Source organism: Sipha flava, unplaced genomic scaffold, assembly GCF_003268045.1.
Source record: "Sipha flava isolate LNK unplaced genomic scaffold, YSA_version1 557_pilon_pilon, whole genome shotgun sequence".
Taxonomy (NCBI): Eukaryota; Metazoa; Arthropoda; class Insecta; order Hemiptera; family Aphididae; genus Sipha; species Sipha flava.
Window position 1 is genome coordinate 52525 of NW_020273540.1, and position 13750 is coordinate 66274.

General features: G+C 26.2%; 1 protein-coding gene across 2 annotated transcripts in view; it reads right to left on the reverse strand.

Annotated features, from left to right (window-relative positions):
- Positions 1 to 13514, reverse strand: part of LOC112691105 (F-box/LRR-repeat protein 7-like) — a 32714-nt gene extending 19200 nt beyond the window's left edge. Inside the window, exons 1-2 of one of the 2 annotated variants that reach the window (XM_025565251.1) lie at positions 13238 to 13514; positions 1193 to 1289 (exon numbers count right to left, since the gene is read on the reverse strand). The gene's annotated coding sequence lies outside the window, so the exon portion shown is untranslated. The remainder of the gene's footprint in view (positions 1 to 1192; positions 1290 to 13237) is intronic. The other variant, XM_025565252.1, reaches the window with a different exon arrangement.
- Positions 13515 to 13750: the final 236 nt, after the last annotated feature.

The following is a 13750-nucleotide window of genomic DNA, read 5'->3' on the forward strand; positions in this document are numbered from 1 at the left end:
TATATTTCTCAAACTCCTCCTTTTACTCGAAGCGATTTTCTATTCTCTTTAATTTATTGGAAATATATAAATAATTCTAAAGACCACCCAAACTATAAATCACATATAATCAAGATAAAATCTGCCTACGTAAGTACACCAAATTAATAATCGAAGTAACATAATAAATTCATACAATAACATAAATTAGAAGAAAACAAAGGTTTAACATAATGTAAAACACCCAAAGGGAATGTGTTTACAATGTAATAGTAACATGTTTGTTCTTATTTTTTTAGTTTTTTTGTTATAATATAAAGTGTTACTCGTGCATAGATTCAAAAGATAGAACGAACATCCTACGCAGCAACTAAAAAAGCGATTGGTATCACGCAGCAAGTAAAACTCTATAGTTAGAAAAATGTTTGTTCTCATGTTTTCACAAAACGAAAGGTTGTTAGAGCGTATATTATATCTTTGTAAAAATACATATATAACTTAAATATATCATATGTTGATGCGTTATTACGGTACTACACTATCTATATCCTATGCAGGATGAGCTTACCAAATTTCGATCATGTCAATGGCAATGGTGTCATAAGATTTCATCAATGTGTATTTGGTTTTTGCTTACGAAAACGAAATGAACTACTTTATGGTGTTAACTGTTAGCATTTTGTAATCAATATACTAAAATATAAATATCAATGATTATATTGTTAATGTCAATGCAACCGGAATAAATTAAAAATTAATAATTATTAATTATAAAAAGAAAATTAAAGTTAATACATTAAAAAAATTAATCATTCTGTATTCACTATACATATAATACAACGAGTAGTTTTTTTTTTTTAAGTCTAATACAAAAGTTTAGTATGCCACATCCATGGTCAAGTTTGCATCTACAGAATGGTGTTGTTCCCGATACATCCAACAACGGTGAAACAGACCTGGATTATGGAATAAGAAATAAGAAATAGGTACAAAGACATTGCAATGAGATGGAGTGACGTTTGGCGATAAATCGATCAAAAGACACGACATTCACGGTTACTTCACCAGGTCTCATCTGCATTCAATTTTACTACCGAGTCTCGGGCATCCGGTTTTTACGCCCATTTCGTATAGTAGTAGTAGTAAATAATTGTAGAAGTGATCGTAATATTGATTGTAATTTTGAATACATAAATATATTTTAAATGATTACCTGATTGGCGGCGCTAGACATCTGGGTAATCAATCACACATCCATATATTTCCAATTGTCCGTTACAATATATATTATAATAGGAATTTATTGTAGTCTAAAAAATAAGTGTAAACATTAATTAATAAACAGGATTTTAAAATTGAATTTGTAATGTACTTGTTATATAAAATGTATTGTCCTACATAAGATATAAATGTTTAAAATTGTAGGAATATTTTTACACTTTTATGCATTAAAATAAAATTGTAATCATGAAATTATTTTAACATGTTAACATTTAAATGGTTTAGAGTAAAAAAAATAAAATACTCCAACTTTTTAAGCATATGAATTCTAAATCTTTAAAGTTACGTACTTTTATATTTTTTGAAATACATAAATATATTCACACAAAAATGATTATATACTTTTTTACGGTATTAAATGTTTCTAATCAACCGTCATTCAGATTATAACAGCCCATTATCTATATTAACAGTACTAAATAAACGCCGCATTATTATAACACGGTCAGCAGACAAGCCTGGACATTTGCATATCTTATGGTTCAACGTATACATTATAGTATTAATTTATTACAACCTGTACTTGACTAATAATTAGACCTTTACGATTCGAGATATTTATCTGTACATTTTTTCCACTATTTCTTTCGCAGACTCACACACACAGCGCTTTGAACCTGCATCCAGGGTCCACATAAGACGAGTATAATAAATCATAATTATAACTCTTACGCCATATCATTATTCAATTATACAAACTGTGGATAGTTGACAAGTAAAATGTTTGTAACTATCACAAATGGAAAATTATTTTTTTGGTGTTCATAGGTACCAATACACGTAAAATATATTTTATATTTTAAAATCAATTTTTTATTTTTATTATACAAGATTAAAAATGTTAAAAAACTTCGAAATTCTTCTAAATAAGAAGAATGAATGTGTAAGATATAATAGTGGGGGAATAGAGATCGGGCGAAAATGTTGTTTGGGTGCAGTGGCATTCCATAGGTAAAACTGACAGGCTGCCCACGGGTGTGTGTGTGTGTGTGCGTACAAGTGGTGTGTGCGCGCACGCGTAGTGTGCGAGTGCGTGCGCTTGTGAATGTTGGAATGATGGATTATTAAATGCGCGTATGCATATACATATGAGCATACAACAACAGGCCTTCCCGCGATCCGATCTCAACGCTAGAAGCTTCAGGCTATCAAAACATAAATACATGCTTGGGTTTTTATTTTTATTTCTACTTCTCTCACTTTGTATTAATAATAATATGGTTTTCATCTGGATTTTTTATTCGAACAAAAAACCGGTGCAAATAAATTTAGGGGACGATGACATGGTACACAGAAAAAAACACGTCTGTATGACTGTATATTTTATTTCTTACACGAATTAAGAACTAGTATTGAAAACATTAAAACCATAAGTAAAACTATGTATTGTTATTATAAATATGACAATAAAAATACATAAAAATATAAAAACAACTATATAAAAACTGTTAATGATTATTTAAAGAGAATAACAAGAGATTTAAATTTCTCTTAAATCAACGATGTTATAATATTTAGATATGTAGAAGCGTCGGATCACGGAGACAAAAAGGACAATATTGCATCTAACAAGAATTCCTGTGATTCCCATGGTCAAAAGTCAAAAGTCAGTGGCCGTTCTCTATAAATAATGTTTTTAATAACATAAAGTTATACAGTTCAATTTTTTTTTAAAAATAAACATTAAATGAAAAATAATTATTAATTATAATTATAAATCGAAGATAACAATTATTTGTAAATTATAAGACTATAATAAACATTTATTATATATAGTTACTCGGAAAATAAACCTAGGAAAAATTCTACAGATGAACAATAAATTTCTAAATTATTAAAGAACTATTAAAAAAGTGATATTTCATAAGTAAAACCACTAACTATATGAATAAATTATACAGAAAAATAAATTGCTGTCATTCATAATTATGATGTTAAAGACACTTTTATGCAGATAAAGAATCTTAAGTAAGTCTTAATATCTCAATCTCTATTATACTTTTAAGTATCCTATGGTTAAGTTAAATTGAATTATAACTTATTTATTTATTTATTGAAATATTATAAGGGTTTGAGTACAATTACATGAATATAATTAATATATAGCATTCGAAAATAGATTAAAACAATAAAATACTTAATTTAAAAAAACAAAACAAAATATAAAAATATTAAAGGTATTTCAATTTATGTACATAATTAGGTTAGCGGAAACATGAATTTTAAATGAGTAAAACGAGAGATAGTTAGAACAGAAATCGATGTTATAATTATTTACTATGTTCATGATTCGTATAAGTGGTGTGTTAGTACTCAACTCGTAGTAGTTTGAGAACTGTGAACTAAGGAAACTTTGAATCATAGACGACTTAAGAAGTTAGGACAGTCAATACAGCCATTTAATAACTTATAAATAAAATATAAATCAAGTTTCCAGGGATTCAAGATTTAAATAAATAAGCAAAGGGTTATAAGATGTATGAGGAGTTCGGGGTATATTGTACTTAAGATTCAAAAAGCTTGGGAACTAATTTTGAACTTTCTTGAGAGTAGTTATTAATCTAGTATTATTGGTGATCATATAATGGGATCATATTCTAAAATTGAACCCACTAAAGAACAATAAATTAAAATGGAAGTATTTTTATCATTGAAGTCAACACAGTTCTTGCATATGTATCTAAGACGTTTTAGGGCTTTATTTTTCACGTAAAGAATATGACGATATTAATTTAGATTCAAAATAAACTCTATAAAATAATCCATTATATTTTATTATTTATTGAAATCTGGTAATTTTTTAAAAATAATAATTTATATATATTTTTTTTTTATATAAATCATCTATTTATGTTTACTTAATTTTAAATTCTATAATATTTTATTTGTTTGCCATTAAACATTAGACAAAAATATAAATATTTACTTAATACTAATTTTTTTTATATTATATTTTTTTCTTTATAAAAATTTAATAAAAATTAAAATAAATGTCACCTGTGTATATATTACCTTTGATAAAAAAGTAAATTTTAAAATGTATCTATATTCTATATAATTAAACTACTAAAAGTCTTGAAATTTTTTTTGAAGATTTTGCTCTGTTGTCTATTAATTCTTCTTTATCTATGTTTTGTGTTATATTTTTTCGATAGCCATAAACATTAATTACTCCAAATGCTGCTGATCGAAAGATGATCTTAACCTTGTTTTGATAATTTTCAATTTTAAAAAAATACTCTTTCGCAAGTAACTTGAGTGGATGGCAATAGCATTAAATAATTAAAAATTTGATATACATTATTATACAGAATGACCAGAAAGTTGAGTTTAAATTTTAAAAATGCATGTTAAATATTATTGAATTGAATATTTACAAGAATCGAAAAAGATATTATCCTGTAACGATAGATAGGATTAATATTTTTTCCATCAAAAGAAAATTTTTTCCAAATATCTTCTTTCTTTTTGAAATGCATTTGATCTCAAAATCTTCCTGAATGTATATTTTTGGTTCATTTGAAAAAAATAATTTGGTTTTTCTGTAAAATCTTTAAGTTTTTTATACAAAAAATTAATTTTGTCATTATTTCGTTTTTTTAAAATTTGATTTTTTAATGTTGTGATCATTGACTAAACTTATGCATATTTGACATAGTTTGAAGATATAGTAATAGGGGTGTAGTCACAGAAAATATATCTAAAGTGAGTGAAGCCATAAAAATAGTTTCAAAATTTGACCATTTTTCTAATAAAAATTTGTTAATTGTTAAAGTTTCCTTGTATGATTCCAATTAAAATCTACGATTGAATCCACGATCTTCGGTTAGGCATGTTGTTAGAGAAGTTGGAATATCGTTCGGTCTTGTGCATAGAATTTTAAAAAAAACACAATTTGTATCCCTACAAACCTGATTTAGTTCAAAATTTACGACCCGCAGATCCAGAAAGAAGTTTAAATTTCATTGCTTGGATACTAGTTCAAATCGATACACAACCGTTATTTTCAAATCAAATATTATAGACTGATGAATCTAAATTTACGAACAATGGAGTTATTAATAAGCAAAACAATCGTTTTTAGTTAGATGTCAATCTCCATTGGGCAGTGGATAGTCATTACCAAACTGTGTGAGGTACAAATGTTTGGTGTGGACTTATTGGTGGCAAATTATTAGGTCCGTATTTCTATGAAGAAAACTTAAATGCAAGGCAATATTTATCATTTTAAACAAATCTTTTACCATTGATGTTAGAAAATGTACCATTAGCTACACGTCAAACCCTATGTTTTCAGCACGACGGAGCTTCTGCTCATAATGCTCATATAATTTAATGATTTTATAAATGTTTAAAAATAATTTAAAAAAATTATTATTTAATAAAATGTACACGGCTCTTATTCAGTCAATATTGAACTTAGAGACATAATTGATACATAAAAATTACTTAAAAAAATAGGCCTATCCTAATATGAAGTTTAAAATAGGTGTTGCTATTTAAAGAAAAAAGTTTTTACTGGGTATACGCCCAAAAAATTTTGAAATTTATCGAAAAATGTATATTCATAAACCACCAAATTGTAAAAAAAAAAAAATCGATGGATAATCCGGTATTTTGCAAAATGCCTAGGTATTATGTAGAATGTCAAACGTGGATTAGGCAATATGATGAAAACAAACAAAATTGGGTATCGCCTATTACCAAAGACTTTACTTACCGTTTATCATAAATGTGAGTGCACGATTTAACGCAATAAAGATTCTTTTACAAATATAACAATAAATCTGAGGTACAATATTAAACGTACTAATAATTTAATTACAATATCGTAAATTTTCTCGTCATTTTCGTGTCTTGTTTTGGTGTTGCAACTATGCATACGATTTATATCAAGTTAAATTTTTATAATAAACTACAATTTTTTTTTTAAATTTAGCCACTAATACTAGTTTTTTATCAGATAAATAGTATAATGAGTTGATAAAAATTCAATCCGCAGGAATTGGCTAAGGATTTTTAAAATATCTTTGTAAGTCAAAGTGTCAAAATAAAAAGTGTATTTGCCTTAACAATAACATTTTGTGCACTTCAAAATTTCACTTTTCTACAACATGTTATAATAAGTGAATTAAGTAGTTTAAGTAAAATATTTATATAATAAAAATAATATAATAATGGATAAAAATTAAATTTTGTCTGTTATATGAGTAATAATGTATAATAATTATAAGAATCTTAATGTAATATAATAACATATAATAAAATGTTTTGTATTTTGCCTAAAAAATTGGCATTTTGTATAATACCTAGGTTATATGTAAAATAATATTAAAAATCATATGTTTTATTCACATTGCCTAAAATGGGCCGACAATCAAATATATTAACTTGCAAAATCTAAATTTTATTTTTAAATATGAATATATTAGTACATTACAGTACATTATATTCTGTATCTGTTTTGTCAATTTTTTGAAGAGTAAGAAAATACAGAAAAGGCGAAATGTATTAAATAGGTCATATTTTAAGACACGATGGGTTGCTAGGACTAATCTTAGAAAGAATAATCAATGGAAAAAATCATAGAGAAAGACCAAGATTGCAATACATTAGAATCTAATAATTACATAAAAGTAGACAGTCAAATAGATGTCCGTCATATCCAGTGGCAGATTTATGGAAAAAAGCCTAGACGACATACGATATAAATGGCCCAAGAATTATGAATCGTCGTAAATACTGACTCGTGACTTCCCTCTTAAAATACTGTTAAACTAGATAGATATTGAACCAAAAATAAAATATAAATATTTATTTTAATTGTTCAAACTGGATATATTATTTTTAAATAATCTTATCAAAATTATCATTTAATTTAAACTAAAAAAATTTATATTATTAACACATAGTATCTTACTAATGTAATTCGGTAATTTAAATAATTGGAAATTGTCTTTTGGCTTCAGCAAATATTTCAATATTTGTGTTTATATTTATTTTATTTGCCACCGATCTTTCAATAAAAATATACTGAATTAATTTAAGGTTTTTCACTTAAAGTGGCACAACGATGTCTTTTTTTTTTTTGATTCTTTTTAAAGAACTCATTACTCATTCAGCACTTGCCGTACTAACAGGGAGTGTAAGAAATAATCTAAAAAGACTGCTAAACTCTGGAAAACTGTTTATCAAATGTTTATCAATGATAAATTTTAAGTTATTCAATGGACTGTAGTTAATAAAATCGTTATTTTAAGAAAAATATAAATCAATAAAACTAATTAACTCATATTTCAGATCAGTTGTAAAGAAATCAACGTATTTCTCAATCAAAATACCAACACTGATATCTAAATCATCTGCTATCAGCTTATTTAAATTTTCAGACATCAAAAACCCAAAAAATTTGTATTACTGCACATAGTATCAAAAACTTCATAATAACTATGTTTATCAAACGTTTCCAAAGAAGAATCAGTAGCTTTTTCACCAGTAATTTTTTTAATTCGCCAATTTCTCACTGTTGGAAAGTCAACATGATCCAAACTCATTTTTCCCAATTTGTTTTTGCTTTTGTCATAAAATTATTATAAGATTTTTCATTTCTGGGATTTTTTAATTTTGTTAAAGCTGTTGAAATACAATTTTGAGCCGTTATCAAATCAATTTCTTTTTTTTTTTTGCAGTTGTTTTACAAAATTGATGTATCAAAAAAAATTATTAAAATTATTTAAATTATTGATTGCTTGATATATCAAGCATTGAATGCCATTATAACGAATTAAAAAAAAAATAACCAATTATTTGATGACAGTAATGTCTGAGCAGCCATAATATCATCTCCAGATGCTCCAACTCTTGATATCTCATTTTCAAGACAATCTACAATGCACTCGAAATTTTGAATTAAGGCTTTCACAGCTTTTAAACGTGCTGCCCAACGAGTTTTACTCAAATTTTTGAACATTTATGATGGGAAATTAATTTATTGATATTCAAGTAAATTCCAGGATATTCATAATTTTGTAAATTTTCTCGGTGACCATGCTTAAACCGGACAACGTTTTTATAGTATCGAAAAGAATATTCAAAATCGTGGTCCATTTCTGTTCTATTTTAATTTTTTTTTTGAAATGAAAATTAGTGAATTGATGACTGGGTCTGGGGCCCGAGGGTCTTTACGGGTAGGGGCCCAGGCGGCAAATGTCCATTATTTTCCCGTTAAATCCGCCACTGGTCATATCAAGAGTTTAGAGGAAAACTAATGATAGATAAACATCAGAATTTCTGCAAATTAATCATTAGATTGAATACTGCATAAGAAGCAGTATTTAATTTTATTATTCGAAAAAATGAATAAATGAAATTTCAAATAAAAACATTTTTTTATAATTTATGAAACATATATAATTATTAACTACCTAATATATTTTAACGAAGTATAAAAATTATAAGCCTAACTTAATATCTGAAATAGGAAGTATTTTATTTTCTTAAGAGTAAATTTCAAAAACAAAATATATACGCTTTAGTTCTTTTTACGTTTAATACGCATATATTAACAATCCTGGATAACATAGTCATTAATGACTTATTTATCTAGAACATTATCTAGAACACAGTAAAAATTTCAAATATTAATAGTTTAAAATCGATTATTTTAGATACTGTTAAATAAAATTAATACTGGAGTTTTTGAATACCAGCATACACAATTATTTTATTATATATATATGTAATAAATTAATATATATTATATCAATTATTCAAAGCCGATTTTTTGAATTCTATAATTTTATCCCATAATTAATTACTGTTTTAAAATGAATACAAATAAATATAACTAAGCCATTAACAAATGAACACAATAAAGAATGTACACTCGAACTTTATAATACAAATAACAATATTACAAATATCAAATAAAAAATTAAGTCAAAATTATTATAAAATAATATTTCATATTTTGATTTTGTTGGAAAATTATATCAACTATATATTACTTTTATGCTGTAATAAAATTATTTAGCAATTTGTAAAACTATAAAACTATATATATACATTAAGTAAAACAGAAAAACTATAATTAGTGACGCAAATAAGGAGGACGGGGATTATGACCTCCGTCCCTGAAATATGTAGTTTATTTAACCTTTTCCCATTTTCCCTCCACTTGACACCCTCCGAAATTCATTTTTTTTACAAATGGATATACCCTCTGAAAATAAATCCTGGTTGCACTATTGACTATAACACAGCATAAATAAATGCATAATAGAAAAATATTTAGTATAATACTTTAAGGACGAAGAGCAGCTTAATTTGACTAAATGTAATATATCTGAACATTATAATAATAGTATGCTACAATACAATATGAATCAAAGGTAAAGGTATAAAATTTACGACGCTAAATAATTAATAATTTTCAAAAAATATTAAATAGTATTCAAGAGTAGCTTGAGTTAATTGTAAATTAAAATATTTATATTCTTGGTTTATACAACTAAAGAAATAATTATTTTGTATTTATATCAGAATATACATGTACAAATGTAAAATAAGCAGCGTATATACAAAATAATTCATGAAACTACTGTTATTTATTCTTTGAGATTTTTAAATTCTTATTTTATTCCGTGTTGTAAACTCAGTTTTAATATTTAATAGTTTCTCAACATAAGTTAACCTTAATTTAAAATTCAAAACCATATTATTCAAAAAACCAAGGGACGTCCTAGTATTTAAAAAAAAATCTCCAATGGCAGCAAAATCTTATCGGGCAAAAACCCGACGGGGAGCCAAACATAACGTTTACAAGGTAAATTACAGCTACGGATTTTTATGTGGACAACATATTTGAAAAATAACCTTAACAAATAACTCAAGTGTATATTATATTCTTTATTTTATTATATTACCCATTTATAAACGATGAAAATAAATATTTTCTATTCAAGTAAAAATATAATATGCTGTTGGGACTTACCAGGTCTCAATAGGCATACATAATTAATATAATTATAAAATACTTTTTGTAACGATTACATAGAAGTTTAACAATTCTATATACTTACAAAAAAATTGTTTAAACCTAATAAATAACAAATAACAATATTTTAAAGGCGAATTTAGACGGGAAGAGTTTCTTAATTGAATTATTCGAGAAATTGTGTCTAGAGAAAATCGTAACATGTAAACAAAATGTAAACGGTTATATACGGTTATCGTAAAAATCATGCTAGTACTAACCTTTAAAAGCGGATTTAGATGGGGAGAGTCTCTCGTACCAAGCATTCAAGAAACTTGAAGGCGATTGTCGAATACGAAATTTTCCTGTTCGAAAATCGTATCATGATTGTTTACACCAGTGGCGTTTTCTGAAAATATTTTCGGGAGGGGCTACTATGGACAGAGTTAAATTACCACTGCTATCTAAGAATTACTAACAAGATACAGTAGATACTAATCTACATTTCATTAACAGAATGTCCTAAAAAGATTTGATGTTGGACGTAAATTCTAAATAAGCATAAAGCACAAATATAACATACATTTAAAATAATTTTTAAGATTTTTAAAATATCTTGAGGGGACTGTAGCCCACTAGGTTCCCCCCTATATACGACACTGGTTTACACTATAATAAAAACTCTCACGTTTTTTTCGAGAATGCAAGACGATTTTCGAAAGTAATAAACTGGGCCTTTTTAATTCACACGTGTCGAGATTATTCTGTACGGTAATTTCTTCAAAAAATATCCACTAGTGTAAACGATTTTTCATATCTCTCGAACGTTTTTTTTGTCGAACGTACGAGACTCTACGGATCCATTCAAACCGATTATTGCATTCGAGTAGAACTTACTTGGCGTAGACTTCCTACGCCACTTTACAGTATATATACGTAAAATGCACACACAAGGCCGTATCTAGAAATTTTTTTCAGGAGGGGTCCAAAACATGTGTATTGTAATTTTATTGAATTTAGATTTTAACTTTTGATATTTGGTTAAAAATAAGACGGAAAAAGATTTAATCTTCTTTTATTAAAATTAATATCATATTTTCATATGATATTATGATATAAAACTAAAAGCAGTCAATGGTTAATTGGAGCTTAAGTCATTTTTGACTGAAAATATTTATATTGGTATTAAAAATAAATAATTATTTTAAACATTCATAAAATATTGAAGACATTTTGGGGGGTCCAGACACCCTAGATTCTCCCCAGATACGGCATTGTGCACATATAATAGTTAAATATAATAAAAAAAATAACTATAATAATAATAAAATAATAAAATAATCGACAGATTATAATTGATTATCGTTATTTTTTACTATTTTCTGAAAATGAAACATTTTAGCGTCCCGAAAATTTACTTGAGAACAACGGCACGAAGATTCGAAAAACCAGACAGCCCCGTTCAAAACGAGACGTGTGGTCTTACTCATGATTTAACCCCCATTCATCATAGTGTAGGGTAGTAGTGTAAATTAAATATATTGATTAAAAATTACAGTGAATTTTAACCTCAAAAAAAAAATATCAACATATTATGAGCTCAGTTTACCAAAAAGTACAGCCCATACAAATTTTGATTTAATTTGCTGTATTTCTTATTTTCTCGAAAACGCTTGAGGTAATTAACCTTGTGAAAGAAGAACATTAATACAGTCTCGTTTATATCTGTACATATTATACCAGCTAAACAGAAGTAATGTACAAAATTGTAGTGTTATAATCAAATAACAAATAATAGATAATTTGTTAATTTCAAAAAAAAATTACGGTTATTGCAGGTGCATGTACAAGGAGGGTTAACCTCTCCCCCAAATTATATAGAAAATGTATATTTCAGTATTTTTATACACACGTTTAACAATCAGTAATTTTTATCTATGTGATAAATATTAGATAGCCAGTTAGATAAAGTTTACTAAATCATATTTCTGTTATAATTTGTTATTTGTTAATAATCGTTATTCACATATCTATATTTATGTTAAATATGTAAAAATCTTCAACGCCCATCCATATTTTTGCGTGCGTTAGGTAACCTAAATATTTAATTATATTCTACTTTTTAAGTAAATAGAATTCAAACAATAAATTCAAGTCAGAATTTATATTATAATTTAAATTTAAAGGATTTCAATCAATATTGGTATAAAAAAAATGGACAAAAACAACAGGAAAAGGTATTTTCAATATTATTTTTAGAATACACATTAATTAAAATACAATTATAAACTGTTTTTTGTGAGTTATTTTTATATTGTTAATAGGTTTTTAATGAAAATAAAAACGATTTTAATTGAAATAAATGTAGGGTAAAGAATTGATAAATAATGAAGAATATTGTCGATATGTTATACTTCACATGATTTGACTAAAATATTCAAATATTATTAATTAATGAATTCGAAAATTATCTTATCTAAGTAAGCAATATAATTAAGTTTGTTAAAACATTGGTAATTTACAGTAAAACTTAGTACTCAATCCATTTATAGCATTATTTTATTGAAATTCCAAGAATATTACATAGATCAATTTCGCAGTTTTAATTATTATCTTGTATCAAATAAAATAGTAAATTTAATTACATTCAATATCCACTATATGTCAACTAATTCCATCGAAATACAAATTTTAACTCGTATTTCCGTTAAAATTACGTTCCGTATTCAAATTAAGTGATTTAGTGAGATCATCATAGACAAAAATATCTGTCTCAAAAATCAATGACATAATTCAACTAAAATATCTAATATCTATCTTTATTTAGATAAAATTAAAATTTACTAAATTATCAATTTAAACCAAATAATTTCGATTAACGAGGGGTGTAAATGTCTTGATGAAATTTGATGTATACCTACTAATTTTATTATTATTTATTGGTGCATACCGATTATTTGAATACTTAAATACGTATAATAAAATAAATTTACATAATATTACCTGATACATTTGCAACAGAGCATTGTTTTCATCAATACATTTCATAAGCAACAGACATTTTACACAAACACACGAATTATTTTTTAAACACACATCACAAATATATTTTAAATTTCATCACGCACAATTATTTTCATAACACTCCATGTGCAAACTAAACAACGGATGACGAACTACTGAAATCACTTCGTGGAATGAACGGTGAACGGGTAAAACTGCTTTACTATCGAGCATTCTAACAAACCACCAGTATAACAAAAAGGAACAGGTATGACATCTGCCGTTGCAGAATCTTGTTGAAGCCTTGATGGGAAACAAGAAGGAGAGGGCCAACGAACGTTACAGTGTTGCCATATGAGGCGAAACGAATGATTGAGAGTTAGGTTTTTAATTTTTTATAGTATAGTTTTTATATACTTTTTATAGTATTATACTCTTTGTATGCTATAGCTAATTTGCCTAATTAACAATTTTTTAAAAAGTCGAAAAGTAAATTGAATGCACACTACTGTA